Source organism: Panulirus ornatus, chromosome 6, assembly GCF_036320965.1.
Source record: "Panulirus ornatus isolate Po-2019 chromosome 6, ASM3632096v1, whole genome shotgun sequence".
Lineage (NCBI taxonomy): Eukaryota > Metazoa > Arthropoda > Malacostraca > Decapoda > Palinuridae > Panulirus > Panulirus ornatus.
In genome coordinates, this window is record NC_092229.1 from 48,812,247 (window position 1) to 48,834,010 (window position 21,764).

General features: G+C 43.7%; 1 long non-coding RNA gene across 2 annotated transcripts in view; it reads right to left on the reverse strand.

Annotated features, from left to right (window-relative positions):
• LOC139749214 (uncharacterized) overlaps window positions 1-21,764 on the reverse strand; it is a 228,308-nt gene that overhangs the window by 164,596 nt on the left and 41,948 nt on the right. For both annotated transcript variants that reach the window (XR_011712928.1, XR_011712929.1), the window contains exon 3: window positions 15,447-15,581. This is a non-coding gene — a long non-coding RNA (uncharacterized lncRNA). The remainder of the gene's footprint in view (window positions 1-15,446; window positions 15,582-21,764) is intronic.

Below are 21,764 nucleotides of genomic sequence, written 5' to 3' on the forward strand. Positions count from 1 at the left end.
AAATGCAATCTTTTTCTTTTTTTTTTGTACCCCTTAACACAGCAACTACTGTACTGCCAACACAGCAAAGATGTATAGACAGAGGGATCGCTCTACTTAGTACTATTGAAACCTCTCAAACAAAGGAAAGCAATCGATTCACTATAATTGAAGGTTCTAGTGTAAACAAAGGAAGTACTTTGTTCTATAGCACTCGAACTTTACATACCACCATCACAAGAACCATTAGGTAGATGACCTTGTGAACAATGCTACTCACCAGTTCACTCATCATCGATCCAGGGAAACAGCTGTCTCTATATTTTTGATCACTGATTCATGGATACTCACATGCATACACAGAGGAGTCATTTTCTATATGACTGATCCTGCTTTCTGTAATATCACCTCAATACTCACATACGAAATCTATCTCTTTAAGTCCTACGAGATTTATTCGTCCAAATGAATCTAAAGACATCTAAAAAGTTGTATGATTAAGAAAATTCAAGATATGGAGTGCCACCACTGCATAACTTCCTCCCCGTAATGTACAAATAAGTGATTCCACACACACACACACACACACAACGTGAAACAAACCTTTTAGATTTCTACGAGAGAGTGAGCTCTAAGACAAAAGGGACGATTGCATAAATTTTACATCTGGACTGCCAGAAAGCATTTGACACTGTCACACATGGGAGGGGAGATTAAGAAGCAAAGATCAGTCTTAAAGTGCGGTGAAAGGGGAGAAGAATCAGTAGTTAGAATCATAACCATTCACGATGTTATTAGTCGAAATGATGATGTAGAACGTCTAATTTGATAATAATCCAATAAAGGAAAAAAATTTAACTTTTTTTTTTGTTAGTAACTTTGCGATCAGGTGTGTGTTCAGAAGCTTCTCGTCATAACCTCTGGTTATTCCAGTATAATGGTTTTCCGCCGCCAGGACCACAGTGGTGCATTGTTATCATGACACGTAAAGAAATTATTTCGCCAGGAATACAAGGGGTCATGCGAGGTCATTCTGGGGGTCGCACACCAAACCCCGGCAAGTGGCCAGATAATGACCCTGGTTATCACGGAATTTCCTCGCATAATGACACGTCCCAGAAGCAATTAACTTTAGACGTAAAGAAAACGACCCTAGTAATGATGTGTGTTTAAGACATCAATTACTTTCAAATTATTCTAATTATAAAGTCATATACATGAGAACAAGGGTTCAAAAAGAAAAAAGAAAAAAAGCGTTGGTGAAGAGGTTAGGATACTGATAAAAGTGAAGACAAAAGATAGAAATCCAGATGTTGGAAGGGCGTTGCATACCACACATGAAGCATCTCCGTGGTAAGGAGGTCAGAGTTGCTGATCATCATGCATTTCACCGACCGCCCGGGGTCGAGGCCGCAGAGGGTCGAAGCGTGGTTTGCGGCAGTCGGTCCACAGCCAACCTAGGTGTTCATCATCCCCTAGATGCTGGTCGATGAACTGGAGTACGCCAGGGTGTGTGTGTGTGTGTGTGTGTGTGTGTGTGTGTATGTATATATATATATATATATATATATATATATATATATATATATATATATATATATATATATATATATATATATGAGAGAGAGAGAGAGAGAGAGAGAGAGAGAGAGAGAGAGAGAGAGAGAGAGAGAGAGAGAGAGAGAGAGAGAGAGAGAGAGAGGTAATATCTTTCAGAAAAATGTCCAGTAGGAAGGCTAAATGAGGTGTTTGTCAACACAGCCACCACATACATACCACCAAGCCACAGTGGAGAACTACGTTGGCAGATTACAAGGTGATTAGGGATACCTGTAACTGCGCCTGCGTATATATAGATCAGTGACTTTAATGATAGAAATACAAGCCTTGGACACCACACAAACAAACATCCTAAGAAAGAAATTACTGAAACTGATGAAAAAACTACGAAGCAAAACCTTGTGTCTGAATAAGTCACGCAGCCTCCCTCTACCTACAATACATTACACTACATCATTTTCATGAAGGGTAACACCGCCTGTAGCGATCACATACCAATAATACTATATCTACATCTACCACACCAGTCCTTAGCCCTAGCAACAGCTGGAAACTAACAAGCAAATTGGAATAAGTATACAGAGAAACCATACACGATCATCTTATCTATAAGGGCTTAGAGGGGAAGAATAATGGAAAAATATACAGTACAAAGCTTGAGACACACGGTGTAAAATCATGGGAAAAAAGGCACTGCCAAAAACGACCCCTACCATTACATACAAACACGACCCCCTACCATCACAAACAAAGACGACCCCCTACCATCACACACAAAAACGACCCCTACCATCACATACAAACACGACCCCTACCATCACAAACAAAGACGACCCCTACCACCACATACAAAAACGACCATCACACTCGCCACCCGCCAGGGAAATAATGGGAATCATACACCGACTCACCAACATATACTGTCAAAACACCCACGTCCACATCCACGGATGGACAGATGCGTGTCCTGCACCAGCGGAGTACAGACCTCCTGCCGACGTTGGTGGTGGACAAAGCAGAGGCAGAGCAAAGTCAACACTGAACGAAGAACACGATCAGCGCCATGGCATAGAGATGGAAAGAACCAAAAAAGCACTCAAGCGAGGAGTTGGACGAGGACAGTAACATCACACAGAGATAGCATCGAATAACGGACAGGTCATCAATAACACACCTGTCGCGGAGGTTGATCAACAACACACTTGACGTCGGGTTGATCAGTAAGAGAAAGAGAGAGAGTAACATCCATAGCGACACGGCCATAAAAGAGTAAACCGGATAAACCGGATAATGCATCAAATGTACTGTAAGAATCCTATACTCCACACACTAACATCACGAGGCTTTACTGTAAGCCTGTACGGATTGTGGCACCGCCCAGAGAGTGAGGGGGGGGGGGGGAAATGTCACTTTGCAAAGACCATAATCCATCCTAAAGTGACCCAGAACTACACGGTATTACCTGCTCCCACCTCGACCCTCCAACACCACACATGCTGAAGTTACTACTACTACTACTAGTGGGTGTACAAGAAAGGACAAAGATCCAACGATTCATCACAAATGACAGGTACCAACTTCATTGAGAATACTAGAAGACTATATCAGCGACTTGAAGCGAACTAGCGCATGCTAAAGAGAAGCAGCACAAAACAGACTTAATACACACACACACACACACACACATACACACACACAAACTGTAGCCCCATGCAAGACCCCGACTTCTGCACCAACATGGAACACACTTGGTTCCCACGGAGCCTCACAACCCTGGGAGAAGCCCCAACCATCCATCGATCTACACAACGAACAGTTCGTAGTTTAACTCACCTCCTCCCTAAACCAACGAACGACATATCACACACACACACACACACACACACACACACACACACACACACACATACCCCCGAGTCTCGCCTGTCGGCTCCCCGAATCGGCTCCCTCTCTCGGTCGACAGCCCTCGTAGGTCTGGTTTTATACACACGCCTGATGGACGTCTCCTGTCATGATTATTTGGGTCCATCGGCGGGAGACTTTGAACCAGCGGTGGGGATGTCGGGCCAAAACGCGAGGCGAGAGCAGAGCAGCGACTTCGGAGCAAGTGTTCGAAGCAGGCATCACCCCCCCAGACTTACCCCCTTCCGTAAACACCCACGAAATACAATTTGTATAGTCGAGAATGAATGGCAAGACGAATTCTACGTTAACAATACCAGATCAAGATTCCGACTGAATAAGGTAGGTCTCTGCCTGAAAGCGAACGAGATTACACCGAGAATTTTTCTACTGTAAATGATGAAAATCTAATTCCAAACGCTATTGTGTTCCGGCCCGAAGACTCAATACGGGAAAACAAGACTTGGTTACATATCTTCAGTCTGGATGATACACGCCAGATGTATTTTGAGATGATATTTCGTATATCGTTATCCCCGAGGATGGGGGGAGAAAGAATACTTCCCATGTATTCCCTGCGTGTCGCAAAAGAAGAAAAAAAAAAAAGAAGAGGTGTATCGACACGAGTATAATGCTTTTATCATTCTTGGCCTCGCTGATCTACTGATGGCTCGGACTTACCGTTCACTGGGGCCCGTGAGGAAGAAAGAGACGATGAAAACATGGTCACGATTGATAATTCATCCTCTGGACCTTCATCCACTACAGCGAGAAAAAGGAAATACAGCCCTCCCCTCCCTCCTCAAAAAATTATTCATTTTCTTCAACAGATTTTGGTTCCCGCGAGAGAGAGAATATCTATCATACATGGCTAAACAGAGTAGAGGGAGTTGACATGAAATGCTATTGCAAATATGGCAAGTGAGATATGACAGCGAAATCAACGGACGGTGAAGAATCAAGTGAAAAATATATAGACTATAGCGTAACACTGCAAAGGCCAAGAGAAAAATATATAGACTATAGCGTAACACTGCAAAGGCCACGTGAAAAATATGTAGACTATAGCGTAACACTGCAAAGGCCAAGAGAAAAATATGTAGACTATAGCGTAACACTGCAAAGGCCAAGAGAAAAATATATAGACTATAGCGTAACACTGCAAAGGCCAAGAGAGGAGGAAAGGCCTATATTTCTAATAGGAGATTCCTGAGAGACGATGAATTCAGCCGTGTGGAAACACCACCTTCTGGTTCCCAGATGGTCAGAAGGGCGTGTTGCTCTGCTTATAGCACAGCACTGTGCACTGAGAGCAGCAGTCCACTCGACTCATGTCTGTTTATAACAGAGCACTTTGCACTGAGCAGTACGGAACACCTAACACATGTCACTTTCTAACAAAGACTGTGCACTAGAAGTAGCAGTCCACTCGACTCATGTCTGTCTATAACAGAGGACTGTGCATTCACAGCTGCACATCACCACTTCGACTCACAATCTGCTTATAACAGAGCACTGTGCACTGAACAATACATATCCTGGCTCATATCTGTGTATACCAAAGCACTGGGTCATTGAGAGGAGTGGGAGTCCACGGGACTCATGTCTGCATATAACAAATCATTGTGCACTGAGCAATACATATCCTGACTCATATCTGTATGTAACAGAGCACTGTGCACTAAACAGTACACCACCTGACTCATGTCTGTTTACAACAAAGCACTGAGCTTTAATTATGCATAGCAGACCATCATGACAAGTCTGTAGGGTTTTGTTTTCCTAATAGAAAAAAAACACAAGTCTTAAAACTTCAGAAGAACAAAGTGGAATGCAGTGTTCTGTAATCTGATTTGCACCACACATTTATTCTCTTTTTTTTCAAACTGGAAAAAAAAGGGAATAAAGGTCCCAGAGAAAGTCCAACCTATGAAAGTCATAACATTCCTGCGACAAAATCATTACGTATTGGAATAAGATAATATTCAGGGTCATAAATGTACTGCAGGTTGTAAATGTATTGAGGTAAAACATTTTTTTTGGAGGGGGGAGGGGAAGGGAAGGGGGAGAGAGAGACTTTAACTGCACTCAGTGAAATTCACTGCAGCTGTAATATGTGACGCCATAATATATATATGAAAAAAAAGAGTCCTCAAGACACAATGGGACCTGAAGCTACAAGGGCTCAAGGCACCAGTCAGGTTTGGCTGAGGTTCCACAGTTCATGCTCATTAGACGCCTGGTGTCATTCGTCGTAACTGACAGTGTGTCGCAGCGGTGCCAGTGATCATCCTCTGTTTATGTTAGCTAAGACGGCACGGGACAATGTATGCCCTATTTAAGACCATGTTATTATCAGTATGGCATATATATATATATATATATATATATATATATATATATATATATATATATATATATATATATATATATATATATATATCCTAGTCTAAGCCAGGTACCCCAAGTCATCAACCAATCCCTTAGGAGAGGATGAACAGCTGGGTTGACTGTGGACCGACTGCCGCAACCAGGATTCGAACCTATGCCCTCGACTCTGGGCGGCTGGGGAAGTCCCACTCAGGAACGCTAAGCGGTAAACCATGGAACCTGACTTCGTTATAATTAGGGAAACTTATGACAGGTTCTCGCTGTCTTCTGTCAAACACAATGTGGAGGTTCGCTACAGCAGTGGATTGCACTCTTAAAAAAAAAAAGTCATTTTGAGCTTGATGAAATAAGACAAACGCTCTTATACCTAAAAGAACACCGCTCCCTTATTCAGTGGTAGGTGATGAACGTAAAAGGACACCGCTCCCTTATTCAGTGGTAGGTGATGAACGTAAAAGAACACCGCTCCCTTATTCAGTGGTAAGCGATGAACGTAAAAGAACACCGCTCCCTTATTCAGTGGTAAGCGATGAACGTAAACGAACACCGCTCCCTTATTCAGTGGTAGGCGATGAACGTAAAAGAACACCTCTCCCTTATTCAGTGGTAGGCGATGAACGTAAAAGAACACCGCTCCCTTATTCAGTGGTAGGTGATGAACGTAAAAGAACACCGCTCCCTTATTCAGTGGTAGGTGATGAACGTAAAAGAACACCGCTCCCTTATTCAGTGGTAGGTGATGAACGTAAAAGAACACCGCTCCCTTATTCAGTGGTAGGTGATGAACGTAAAAGAACACCGCTCCCTTATTCAGTGGTAGGCGATGAACGTAAAAGAACACCGCTCCCTTATTCAGTGGTAGGCGATGAACGTAAAAGAACACCGCTCCCTTATTCAGTGGTAGGTGATGAACGTAAAAGAACACCGCTCCCTTATTCAGTGGTAGGTGATGAACGTAAAAGAACACCGCTCCCTTATTCAGTGGTAGGCGATGAACGTAAAAGAACACCGCTCCCTTATTCAGTGGTAGGTGATGAACGTAAAAGAACACCGCTCCCTTATTCAGTGGTAGGTGATGAACGTAAAAGAACACCGCTCCCTTATTCAGTGGTAAGCGATGAACGTAAAACTCAAAAAGTCCGGTTTGTGAACAAGAACTTCAATACGAAATCGTCGAACGACTTTCGTTGACAGACACATTCCCTCTGTTCATAGATATAATTTGTTTACTGAACTTTTAAAGGAATGTCTTTCCCAATACGTATGACCTTCTCCATTATAAAAACCTGGTTCTTCCCACTTCCTTCAGAATTCCTAAATACTTTCCGTAGTCTCTCCTTTTTCCCCTCTTCATCATCCTTCACAATTCGTAAATACTTGCCCTAGTCTCTCCTTTTTCCCCCTCTTCCTCATCCTCTCTCTCTAATTCAATCAATTCCCGGCCTTCGTGTGGACCGTTCTCCGTGACTGGAGCCTCCAACGTAAAGAAAAAAAATAAAACTTCGCTACCGCTCCTGTTCGTTCACTTCCCTACCGCTTGCCTGATACTCTTCGTTCACTTCGCTACCGCTTGAAAAATACTGGGTTCGTTCGTTACAGCCTTCGTCATCGTCAAGTGCCAACCAACGTCTGCAACCAATAAAACAAGCGATCTTGCAAAGATGTCAGTTGCCGAGGATGCAACTCACCCCCGCGAAGATGTTCACTGAAGGAAGCCTTCGGCATCACGCAGCATACACACACACACACACACACACACACACACATGCCGGCATCACGCAGTATACTACACACACACACACACACACACACATGCCTCGGATGCATCAAGTCTTCGGACGGAAAATGGCTTATGACACAAAGATGACAATCCCGTCCGTCTAATCTCGCGCTGTCACCACCACACTCCGGTGCTGACCGAGGTTGGACGTTGTGTTCACCTCCCGTGAGCTTTCAGGGGAGGGACAGGGGAGGGGGGGGGGGGGAAGAAATAAACAAACAACCCCGCGAAGTTCCGTAAGAGAATGACTCGATCCCGAAAGCAATCTCGACCCCCCAACACACCCTTAATATTCGTCTATGGCGACATGACCATTCCCGACGTAGCTACGGGATGTTTGTGGGTGTTTTGGGGAGGAAAACTGGCCCTCTGGAAGTTTATGAAGAATACTGTATGGAATGAAGGTTGACAAGAACCAACAAGGTCAGGCAAAAATCAAGGAAAATGAGTCATACTGTTTCCATGTCACGAGTACTGAAGGAAAATGTGTCGTATTGAGATACAGATGATAATGGCTTCATAAGAACTGACACTTGTTTGATAATTGCAAACACTCATTAATACCTATTACAGGTCTACTCACTGTATGGATGGTGATAAGACACGTCTAATTAAGTACGTAAGCTTTCAAGTAAGCTTAATTTTACGATCAGCCACATCTGTTAGCTCTTTTCCCTCACTACTCTGACCTAGCGATTTTCGGCTACTTTTTTTTAAAAAGGCGTCGAGGTTAGCGATCCGGTTCGCTCGGGTTGGCAACCCTGTAGTCGCGACAGATCAACATAGCACAACCGTCAATAAAACACGGCTCTTGGTCAAACTGAACCTTTACCCCCCCCCACCCCATTTATACGACCGGGGTGAAACGACAGAGATACGTTAAACTGCACCGCCGAGATCCCATAAACCGCCAGAAGACTACATACTGCCTCCCTGTGTTATCCCTGCCGAGCCCGACTCAATCTCGTTGGCAACCCTTTTAGAGCAGTGTCACACGGTTAAACTTTTTTTTCCCTTTATTTTTTCGGCAATTCATTTTTTCTTTATCTTTATTCTTCCGGGAACTTGTTTGCGACGCAGTGGAGGGCGAAGAGCGACAGTTAATCGTCAAATACTAATATTTCTACGCTGAACTTTACACACACACACACACACACACACACACACACATACACACAAACACGTACATCTTTTATATCCAAATTCCACATAGCCTGCGTATCAGCTGTATGATTTGAAAGGTGAGGTTTTGTATATTGTTTACATTCTGATCACTCAAGGCCACGACGAGTGATGCTTCACCGCTCTGAATTTCTCCTACCTAGTTTACTGCAGCTTACGCCTTTTTTTTTTTTTTTTTATCACCCTGTCGCTTTGATAAGTATATTAAATACCAAGTACAGCAACTGCATCCTACATATCCCAGTTGGGAGACAACGTCCCTTTTTTTTTCATTTTCTGTTTTGCTCCGTCGAAGCGGCACATCGAGAGCTGAGCTGGTTCTGGTCGTGTGGACGACTGAGTTCGCCGTTCTTCAGCAGGTACCGAGGCGCCAGAGACGAGTTATCGGGAAAAAAGTCGCTCAAAAAAAAAAAGGGGGGGGGGGGGGAGGGGGGGGATCCCGTGTGACATCGCCTTTAGAAGGGGGAAGGCCCCGAAGAATCCTTTGTTCCCTTCTCGCTTTGGAGAGAGAAAGAAAAAGACTGTTGATCCTTTTCTGCCCTACGTTATCACATGGGAAACATATTCTAACCCCTTTCCATAGAGGGAGGTCTCTTTCCATGCAGTTCCCACTATATACAGTTTCTTGTTCCATCTTCACTGGAAGGCTTGTAATGCCGGGAAACAGGGTCACTAGACTGTCTTCTGTTAAGAGTTCGAAGGTGGATTGTCACACACATGTCTCACTTCTACACTATCTATATCAGGGTGACTGGAGGTCGCTCCTTTAAAGAGATCACTGGTTTAATCACAACGTCTAAAATAAGTTCTTGGTTACAATGGTTTAGTAAATTTCTAAACCTGGCGCAACAGATGGAGATATACTCGTTTACCCCTACTGAGGTCTGACCAAATGGCTGGTTGGTTGGTTTGGCCTTTGGGCCTATCACCCGCCAGCTTCCTTGTGGCTGTCAACCAATTGAAATCTCTTTTTAACACCAGGATAATTCTTCTATGACAACATACGCTCTCTCAATGCATCATAACCTTACCGGTACAACAACAACGACTCTTCCATTACCACTCTAACCTTCTTATATTCCAACCTTTCCTCTTCCTACGCCCCCTTGGCCACCACTTCCCTCGAGGGTCACTGCCGAGGATGATAACCCTAGCTGGCCCTCGCTCAGTTGAAAGTCTGGGTGAGGATTTCGAAGCGACTTGAGCAGGCGTCCGAGTCGCATTTGTTTATCCCTCGACGAACGGCAGAGGAGACGTGTCTCTTGGCTTCAACAAAAGAGTTTGACACACTCGGTGTTTCCGTTCGCCTTCTTCCCCTCCTCCTCCTCTTCCTCCTCTTCTCATGATTCCCTGGAGCCTGAGCAGTCTGGGGATATGATTCTCTCTTTCTTCTGACTCCATCTTCCTCCCCCCACCCGCCCTTTTTTTTTTCCTTCAAAGTCCAATTGCTTTTTCTCGTTCCTACGACAGACCTTACACATCGTTTTCCTTTTTTTTTCCCCTTCTTCCTCAAGGTGCATTTCCCAAGACTTGTCACTGCTTCCTCCCTTTGGTAAAAACTCCCTCCATTGTGCGTCTTCGTAACCCATTTATCAGTGATTTTCTTTTATCCGGTTTCTGTCGGCTACTTCAGTATTATGTATATATAACAAAACACTTCCTTGAGCCACCGCGTTCGGTCACCACTGACAATATGTCACAAGAAGAAGTGATACCTGATCCCACTCAAAGGGATACCTGATCCCACTCCAAACTACCATCTATACAAGACCAGGGTACGATCCTCACTACCTTTGAGTATAGACACAAAATCCTTGACTAGAATCAGAAATCAAAGTAAGTTATATTTACAGAAGAAGGACATGAGGCATATGAGGCACATCTCAGGCGAGTGCAAATCTGGAAACTACAAGTAAAAGCTTAAAGCTTCCTCCTAACTTCTCTAACCGCCATAAACATTAAGCATATACCGTACATTGGGCTGACGTGGACATAACACAAGTGATTATCCCGACATTTACTCAAAATCAAGACTTGAATATCCGACAATGTATAGCGTACACTTCGAGGTGGGGAACCATTTGGTATTAACTGAAACCAACTAAGACCGTACACAATAATACGTCAAAGAATGATAGACTCGGCCAGTTCACGCAGGCAAAAGGAGTCACAAACGCCCATCAGTAAACAAACCCCCAGCTCCCTACGACACCAGAGGCAGTGGTCATATACCTCCGGTGAGGCAATCCTCTCGAGTCGTGGCTTTGCTGTGCAAGGTCCCTCCAGAGCCGCTGGCTTCCACAAACACCTCGTCCATTATCAGACTTCGGCGAACTTCGAAAGAAAGTGACAGGAAAAAGCCCCTCCGATACAAGATCTCAAGTCCAACTCCACCTGGGCCAAAGCTGCTCCAGTCGAACTCCCAGGGCAAAACTGATCCGATACAGGATCCAAATCGAATCCAATATGCAAAGCTGTTCCAATAGAGACCCAGTCGAACTCCCTGGGTTTAAGTTGCCCCAAATAAGCGATCCACGACGACCTCCTGGGGTTAAGCTGCTCCAACAAAGGATCCAGATTGAACTCCTGGGTCGCAGCCACCAGCTTCGACCCAATCCTTCAAGTACGGGTGGAAATCCAAGAAGACAAGAATGCGGTTGTCGTCTTTGCTGCTTCCAGATGATATGATCTTATCACCTCCTTCGTTCTCCGATGTGAACGAGGAAAAATGGTGCACTAACGAAGCACTCGAGCCGATCAGAATTCAACTCGGCCATTGCGTCATCACTTTCTCGCTCGCATCTAAACTATGAAACCACCTCTTCATCCCGTTACCGTCCCACGGTAGACTAACAAACTACCCGTTGCTCCTTCCGCCTTTGAGTCGAACGACCCATCATCATCGTCCAGTTACAGCGAGACGATTGAGAAAATCTTACACTTCTCGATACTCTGGTGACATAGCAACTTCTATGCTACATTCGTTCTCTGTAACGCATAAGTCAATAAGCATTGGTCATCCAGCGGTTACAGCTCCACCGAAACGCCACAGAAACCTATAATCCACGAGAACACGACACAGAAACGCCACGATGCGCCATAGAAACCAATAACCAACCAGACCACGACACAGAAACGCCACACTTGCACCCCACAAACACCCACAAACCACCTACCAGAATACCGACATAGCCACACTGGACCAGAGAAACCCCATAACCCATCAGAACCCCGACACAGAAACCAACCTCCCTCCCCTCCCGTACGCAGCGCCATGGAAGCCTACATAATCCAACAGAACGCACCACACACACAAGACACGCCCGGTCCGCTGCACCACAACAGGTGGTTCGGCCCTCGCCCATAACCAATAGAGGATATACGAGGATAACATCCACACCCAATTTCTGGCAGCCAGATTACTGTCATTATAAAGAGTAGCCCAATATTGTGGACGTGTAGACGGCTTTCGCTGATCCCTACACAAGAGACAGAACGTACATGTACGTATATGACGGTGTGAGGGAGGGAGGTGGGCGCGTATTGTTCGCGTGGCGTGTATTCACCTTATATTCTGTGGGGTACTTTTGCGGATATATTGAAAGTCTTGAGCAGGGAAGTATAAGACCTCTTGTGGACGGTGGAATACGACCCTTGAGCACGACGGTGCGACCCCTTGTGCTCGATAGGTACGACCTTTGAGCACGACGGTACGACCTTTGGAGTATATGAACCGTCGTGGACAAGGGTCTCACCGTCATAATACATAAGGGTCGTGCCGTCGTACTCAAGGATCGTGCCTTTGTGCTCAAAGGTTGAAAGAAAACGTACCCTGGGAGGGTAACAACACTGAACTGCAACATCTTCACTTCCATCACTGATAACATCTAACTGTTTACAGTCCCCGTTTTCTCATTACATTTTCCTTTGTTTAACTTGGCTTATTTTCTCGCTTTATCTATATGCCCATCTCTCTCTCTCTCTCTCTCTCTCTCTCTCTCTCTCTCTCTCTCCTCTCTGCGCCTCCCTCGTCTCCATATTTCTTTTCTCCCTCCCTCCAGGTATTGGCTGGTTGTAATGAATACCCTTTCATAAGCTCAGCCTCAGAGGTCGTGTGCAGCGCGATGCGAAAGGATTAACTGTATGCTTAAGTAATTGGCTTGGAAGGATAGAGGAAGGACGGGTGAGGGCAGACGAGCAGTCGAGGGGATGGGATTTTAGAAAGGATAGGATAAGGGACAGAAGTGAAGGGGCGAAGGGCTAGAGGTGAAGGGAGGGATAGACATGAAGGTTTGTAAAACACAGTAGAAGTACTTGAGGTGAAGCGAAGGGGATGGGAAAGGACAGAAGTCTTGGGAGGGATAGAAAGCTAGAAACAGGTCAGATGGTCGGATGGATCATAAAATGGCCAACTACTTTTTCCACACTTATATCCACACTTCACAAAAGGAACTCTAACCACTGCTTAACACTACGAGCGCGAGTCCATTCCACTGAAGCCACACTAAGGCTAAATCCTCTCCTGCTGAAATATATTTACCAATTTGACTTCAGCACAATACAACGATACAGTACCACGATGTGCGAGAGTAAGAGAACTTAGGAAGAGATAAGGGAAGGTGAGTGAGTTGGGGGGGAAAGTATAAGAGACGGAAAATAGGGGAAAAAATGAACGGATGTACGTTCCCTTACTTATGTAAATAAAGAATATACATCAACATACACGGGCGTAAATTGTGATAGACCTCACATCTGTAAATGATGGTAAATCATGCCTGAAAAAACGCAACGAAATGTTTCATCATAACCAACGCATATGCGTATTGATAGAGAGACACACATTTTACTCACACTTGTATAAATTACACCAAAAAACACAGTGTGTTTAGTTACGTAAACGGTCGTCAGGGGGGAGCTGTAAGCCTTCCATGGTCATGGTCTCATAAGACTCTCAAAACAAACGTTAGGTGGGTTCTGAGGAATGAGGGACGACGTGAGGTACGTACCACACTCATAAGACGTCCAATAAAAAGCGTGTTGTGTGATCTCACGAGCGCGCTACCGTAATTGTTCCAGTGGCTACTCTCTTGTTGGTACGCCAGGGATGTTCGTCAACCTCTCCTTGTCCCCCTTCAACGGCTTCTCCCGAGAAAATAGCACTCGAGTTCGCACGTCTCGTTGAGAAGACAAAGGGGGAAGATAGGAAGCAAAACACAGGTGGGTATAAGCGAGTTTGAGGACAAGGAACGTTGCGTAGATGTCCTCGAGATCTTAAGTTCGGGGGGAATCCAAGTGTCTACAAGTCGACGAAGGGTGTTAAGGGCGAGATAACTGGAGGATCTGGGGAAGGTAGCGACGTGTACCTTATATCTTGGTTTATTGTATAGACTCTAGACTACAGAGCGACATCGGGCCACGTGAGAGAGCCAGGGTCGGGCCACGTGAGAGAGACAGGGTCGGGCCATGTGAAACAGACAGGGTCGGGCCACGTGAGACAGACAGGGTCGGGGCCACGTGAGACAGACAGGGTCGGGCCACATGAGACAGACAGGGTCAGGCCACTTGAGACAGACATGGTCGGGCCACGTGAGAGAGCCAGGGTCGGGCCACGTGAGAGAGACAGGGTCGGGCCATGTGAAACAGACAGGGTCGGGCCACATGAGACAGACAGGGTCAGGGCCACGTGAGACAGACAGGGTCAGGCCACTTGAGACAGACATGGTTGGGCCACGTGAGACAGACAGGGTCGGGCCACGTGAGACAGACAGGGTCGGGGGCCACATGAGACAGGGTCCTAAACATGGATGACACGCCTAGTTATGCTTTCTAAATGTCACTCGTTTCCCTCCGTTCCGTTTCAAAAAAAAAAAAACCCATAAAATTCAATTTGAATTAACACTAATGTGTCAAGCATAAACGTATCCTCCACTCTAATCGTGCACAGCCCCACAAATAGAGCATCACAGACTCTGCTTTCTAACATCTATAATCAGCAAGTATTTCATGTCTATAGGGACTTTATCTAAATGTCCCCCACGGCTCGCTCTCTCTCTCTCTCTCTCTCTCTCTCTCTCTCTCTCTCTCTCTCTCTCTCTCTCTCTCTCTCTCTCCCACCCCCCCCAAAAAAAAGAAATAAAAAAATACCACTGCTTAACCTCCCTGCCTAAAAGTTTCACTCTATCCTATGTATGTGTTATGGGCATTTCTTCTCGTTGAACTGCTTTTACCACATCTACACAATGTCCATTCTTTTTTTAATGAATTTACCTTTTCTCATATCTGGTTATATACCATCTGAACCCCTTCAACTAACCTGAATTTATAAACATACCCCCCGTAACTATATTTTTCAGACGCCAAAGTATTTCTTCCAAGATGAACACCATTCGTGACCTTTTTTTAATCTGATCCTTCGATTTCTTTTCCTCCTCCTTTGATCAAGTCAACTTCTCACCCCGTTTCCTACATTTCCAAATAACGTTTCCGAACTTCCAATAATCATGTTTTCAAACTTTGCTTCTCTTGTCGAATCCTTCGCTTCCTAACATCTCCTCGTTGACTTAAGTCATATCTGACCAATCTTGGTGCTTCCCCTTTATTTGAAGCTATATGTAAATAAAGCAAAACTGAAAGCAGAAAGACGTCAGCTTACCTCACTGGCTGTGTGTTTGACAACAGGTTTATCTTGTACCAGCACCAGCTGGTTTGGTCTATTTTCCCCTGCCTTTTCTTGTAAGATCTCTATTTTCTTGGCTCAAGCGATGCTAAAGGTCTTAAATTGTTCCTCCTGTTGGAAAACAATAACATTAATAAAGTAACATAAAAATAATGTCTCAAAAAATAAAAATAAAAATGGATTTTACATCACATCAACTAAGAGCGATGTCTTTCGGTTCCAAAGACCTCACTATCTTTTATCTACTTAATCAACTCTTCACAGTAAATTTTGAATATACTTTCTCACTCTTCCCATGTCATTCAATCATCCATCAATCGAATATCCTTTAAACCTACATGTAACCTTTAAGACTCTGGTTCATTGGAGTTAGCCACACTCCCAACAGCTATCTATTAAACTCCAAAAAACCCGGCAGACTCGAACTTAATATCCAGGAGATATGCGTGTCACCCAAGTGCTTCTTCAACGCTCCACTCCCCTCCCAACCAGGTGATCCGTAAACTCTCTAAATCATCAAAGAAAATAAACTTGCCGTCCAGGTAACTGTAGCCTGAGCATTATGGTGATCAGCGCTGTGTGTGTGTGTGTGTGTGTGTGTGTGTGTGTGTGTGTGTGTGTGTGTGTGTGTGTGTGTGTGTGTGATTACTATTCATGTGTTACGTGGACAGAGAGTTTTAGACCCGTGTTGCCCCGTCTCTTAATCTTGCATATATGTACCGCGTCTTTACTTATATGTATTTAAGTATGTATACACACACACACACACACACACACACACACACACACACACACCAGTCTCCGTCAGGCACCCATATATATCAACCAGCCCCGTGAGGGAAGGACGAACAGCTGAGTTGGGTGTGGGCCGACTGCCACGCCCGTAGAATTCAAACCTATACGGGACCTAACCCTCCACCCCTCACCGAGGGACGACCCGTGCTGGCTCATGGCCAGAGAGTACGTGTGTGAAATGACCTACTCGTGCTTAAACTATATGTACTGTAGAGGGAGGGAGTTTTGTACTTGTGATGGTGAAGGGTAAGGGGACCCATCTCTCTATCTCTCATGTGTGTGTGTGTATTTGTGTGTGTGTGTGTGTGTGTACCCTATTCAACCCGGCAGCTGAACAAGTGTACAGTGCACTGACCCGTCGCATTTCCATTAATCCTCCGCTTCCCCTTTGGCTGCTGGTGTACGTACATATGACTGACGGGGACGGAGCCCTGCCGCCCCGAGTGGAGTGAGTGGGATCTAATCTATCGTCAGGGGAGTCGACACCTATCGCTGTGCCTGCTAGAACTCCACTGATAACGGCTATTATTCCCTGAAGCATATATGTCACCTAATACACGAAGAGAAACTAAAAAGAGCTACTAACACACTAAATATATATATATATATATATATATATATATATATATATATATATATATATGTATATATATTGACTTATATTTCTCTCATGTGTCTCCCCTGATGGTGTGATTATTACACGAAAGTGCACTTGGGAACTTATCGTGTTTCATTTTCCCCGTGGACTCAGAGGAATATATATATATATATATATATATATATATATATATATATATATATATATATATATATATATATCCCTAGGGATATATATATATATATATATATATATATATATATATATATATATATATATATATATATATATATATATATATATATATATATATATATCTCCCCTATCCCTAGGGATAGGGGAGAAAGAATACTTCCCACGTATTCCCTGCGTGTCGTAGAAGGCGACTAAAAGGGGAGGGAGCGGGGGGCTGGAAATCCTCCCCTCTCAATTTTTTTTAATTTTCCAAAAGAAGGAACAGAGAAGGGGGCCAGGTGAGGATATTCCCTCAGTGGCCCAGTTCTCTGTTCTTAACGCTACCTCGCTAACGCGGGAAATGGCGAATAGTTTGAAAAAAAAAAAAAAAAAAAAAAAAAAAAATATATATATATATATATATATATATATATATATATATATATATATACACACACACACTCTAGGCACTAACAGAACAAGAGAGACATTGTTGAAGTGCAGCCATAACCATTCTCAGTATTACATACCAGACTGCAGGCCAAGGGAAAGTGTAAATGATACACAGAATTGTAAGCGAAACACGAGTGGCGGAATCCGTAGAGTCTATTCTTAGAATACTTATAATTAAGTTACCACGTATATATATATATATATATATATATATATATATATATATATATATATATATATATATATATATATATATATATGTCACTATCTTATAATCGAGTTACCATGTATATATATATTATTTATTATATTTTTTATTTTATTATACTTTGTCGCTGTCTCCCGCGTTTGCGAGGTAGCGTTAAGAACAGAGGACTGGGCCTTTGTGGAGTATCCTCACCTGGCCCCCTTCTGTTCCTTCTTTTGGAAAAAAAAAAAAAAAAAAAAAAGAGAGGGGAGGATTTCCAGCCCCCCGCTCCCTCCCCTTTTAGTCGCCTTCTACGACACGCAGGGAATACGTGGGAAGTATTCTTATATACATATATATATGAAGGTGAAATCGTATTGCAGTACGAATTCACTTAATTCTATCTAACATGTAATTTTTCCACACATGTCGTGCCACATGGACAGAAAAATATCACATGTTAAATAAAATCACACAAACACTCGTCCTGAAGGGCGATTTCACCATCGTCACTTCCACCATGAACTAGTGTGATCATCAGATATCCACTGACGTCATCATCCCGTGATAATACTGTTGGCTGGTCAGTTGTTAAAGTAGCTATTCTTGGCTCTGGTTTTATTAACTGCCAAGGGGGGGGGGGGGGGCATTAAGGATCAAGTTATGACGCCCCTGTAACTGATAAAACTTGAGCACCATCAAGTATTTGAGATAATTACGAGACCAATACGAGCTCTCAGTACACATATATATTCCATCGCATCTTTTAAAACACGACTCATTCAGCAAATATTATATCCCTGTATCATATCAACTCATTCAGCAAATATTATATCCCTGTATCATATCAACTCATTCAGCAAACAATATATCCCTGTAACATACTAACTCATTGAGCAAATAATATACCCCTGTAGTCATACAAACTCATTCAACAAATAACATACCCTTGGAGTCAAACCAACTCATTCAACACATAGCATACCCCTGCATCATATCAACTATTTCAACAAGGCACAAATTGTGGATAATATTGCAGAGAGAGAGTATATATTTTTTCCCTTAAAAGAAAAACACCTCTCTCCCTCAGTAGTTCAATGACCTGACCTCTTTCACTGACCTGGTCTCTTCCCTGACCTCATCTCTGAACAAGGATCTTATCTCTGAATAAAGATCTTATCTCTCCCCGTTAGCCGTGTTCTCTTGTGTTACAATCCTGTTCCCACCTCAGCATTCTGAACTCCCTCTTACCTTTTTCAACTAGCAGGAAATAAAATTCGATCATAAATACAATTTAATGGATTCATGGGCCATAACCTTGAGAGTTTATTGGTCAAAGTTCCAACCCCGTAAAAAAAAAAAAAAAAAAAACTCAAGCTAATGTGACCATATTTACCGGTACAAATTATGGGGGTAGTTCGTACGGCTGGCAGCTATTCCCAGTGGGGTCTTAAATATCGTACCGCTCTGAAAAGGCTGAGCATAGGAGGTTCCTTTCCAATACCTCGTACACCCAAAGTGGTCGTGACGCCATTAATAGGGGGTTCAATCCCCCTGAAACTTATATATAGAGTGTCCGTTACAATGTAGATGGCTCTGTGCCTGGGAACCACAGACTAAACGGGTGTTACAGGACTCTGCCCGCTCGAGGTTAGGTTCGCCAGTATCGAGGCACCTTTGTCGACGCCGTGTGTCACTGGGGAAGTCTCTTTGAGAAACGCGTCACGACAAAAGAGCCTACATTTCCCTGCTACTGGATGTGACACATGCGTAGACTGCAGTAGCCTATAGAACGGTAATATTCCACATTGATCAACAGTTCATAAGTATTAATCTTCCTTTAGAACGGTAACACTCCACGTTAATCTACTGCTCATCCGTATTAATCTTCCTGTAGAACGGTAACATTCCACATTAATCTACACTTCATCTGTGTTGATCTTCCGTTAATCACAGAGGCGGTGAAAGTAACTAAGTCTCGGCTTCATGCGAGTCACTCTAACACCTGATTAACATTTCTTTCGCCCACTTTGCTCAGAAGGGACGCAATACCTTCCTTTTCATCACTTATCAAAAAAAAAAAAAAAAAAATCTCTTTAACAGCATCGGTCTGAAACGTATGGATTCAATATGAACCTCTGTCCTAATATACAAAGTGCCACATACATAGAGCAGCAATACAGACATCAGAAGACGACAGGAGTAGGGGGTCCTTTCGAAGATGCATCCGATAGTAGGGTGGACCAAGAAACACAAAGAGCTTAGTGTGGGCAGAAGAGAGAGAGAGAGAGAGAGAGAGAGAGAGAGAGAGAGAGAGAGAGAGAGAGAGAGAGAGAGAGAGAGAGAGAGAGAGAGAGAGAGAGTGTGTAATGTGTATATCTTCAAGTAATTGCAATGAAACTTTCTTCCATATCGAAGAGTGTGCAAATGACGTCAGCTATGGATGTGACAGCAAGGAGAGGTGGGGGAAGTCCACAGTGTGAACACAAGAGATGGTGAACATTCTCGCGCGTCAGCCAGTGTTCTCCGCCTGCAGGAGCAGTGTATTGATCATCGCACTGATGAAGGCCATGATTTTGTTCTCTCTCTCTCTCTCTCTCTCTCTCTCTCTCTCTCTCTCTCTCTCTCTCTCTCTCTCTCTCTCTCTCCTTGACACGTGTGTGTGTGTGTGTGCGTGTGTGTGTGTGTGTCGACAGCTTCGCTAAATTGAGGATACGAATCTTTCCTAATATGACAACAGGTGTTTCAGTTCGATCCCTCAGTTTCATCGTCAGTGATTCTACAAGTTTCAGTTCGATCCCTCAGTTTCATCGTCAGTGATTCTACAAGTTTCAGTTCGATCCCTCAGTTTCATCGTCAGTGATTCTACAAGTTTCAGTTCGATCCCTCAGTTTCATCGTCAGTGATTCTACAAGTTTCAGTTCGATCCCTCAGTTTCATCGTCAGTGATTCTACAAGTTTCAGTTCGATCCCTCAGTTTCATCGTCAGTGATTCTACAAGTTTCAGTTCGATCCCTCTCAGTTTCATCGTCAGTGATTCTACAAGTTTCAGTTCGATCCCTCAGTTTCATCGTCAGTGATTCTACAAGTTTCAGTTCGATCCCTCAGTTTCATCGTCAGTGATTCTACAAGTTTCAGTTCGATCCCTCAGTTTCATCGTCAGTGATTCTACAAGTTTCAGTTCGATCCCTCAGTTTCATCGTCAGTGATTCTACAAGTTTCAGTTCGATCCCTCAGTTTCATCGTCAGTGATTCTACAAGTTTCAGTTCGATCCCTCTCAGTTTCATCGTCAGTGATTCTACAAGTTTCAGTTCGATCCCTCAGTTTCATCGTCAGTGATTCTACAAGTTTCAGTTCGATCCCTCTCAGTTTCATCGTCAGTGATTCTACAAGTTTCAGTTCGATCCCTCAGTTTCATCGTCAGTGATTCTACAAGTTTCAGTTCGATCCCTCAGTTTCATCGTCAGTGATTCTACAAGTTTCAGTTCGATCCCTCAGTTTCATCGTCAGTGATTCTACAAGTTTCAGTTCGATCCCTCAGTTTCATCGTCAGTGATTCTACAAGTTTCAGTTCGATCCCTCAGTTTCATCGTCAGTGATTCTACAAGTTTCAGTTCGATCCCTCAGTTTCATCGTCAGTGATTCTACAAGTTTCAGTTCGATCCCTCTCAGTTTCATCGTCAGTGATTCTGCAAGTTTCAGTTCGATCCCTCTCAGTTTCATCGTCAGTGATTCTACAAGTTTCAGTTCGATCCCTCAGTTTCATCGTCAGTGATTCTACAAGTTTCAGTTCGATCCCTCTCAGTTTCATCGTCAGTGATTCTACAAGTTTCAGTTCGATCCCTCAGTTTCATCGTCAGTGATTCTACAAGTTTCAGTTCGATCCCTCAGTTTCATCGTCAGTGATTCTACAAGTTTCAGTTCGATCCCTCAGTTTCATCGTCAGTGATTCTACAAGTTTCAGTTCGATCCCTCAGTTTCATCGTCAGTGATTCTACAAGTTTCAGTTCGATCCCTCTCAGTTTCATCGTCAGTGATTCTACAAGTTTCAGTTCGATCCCTCTCAGTTTCATCGTCAGTGATTCT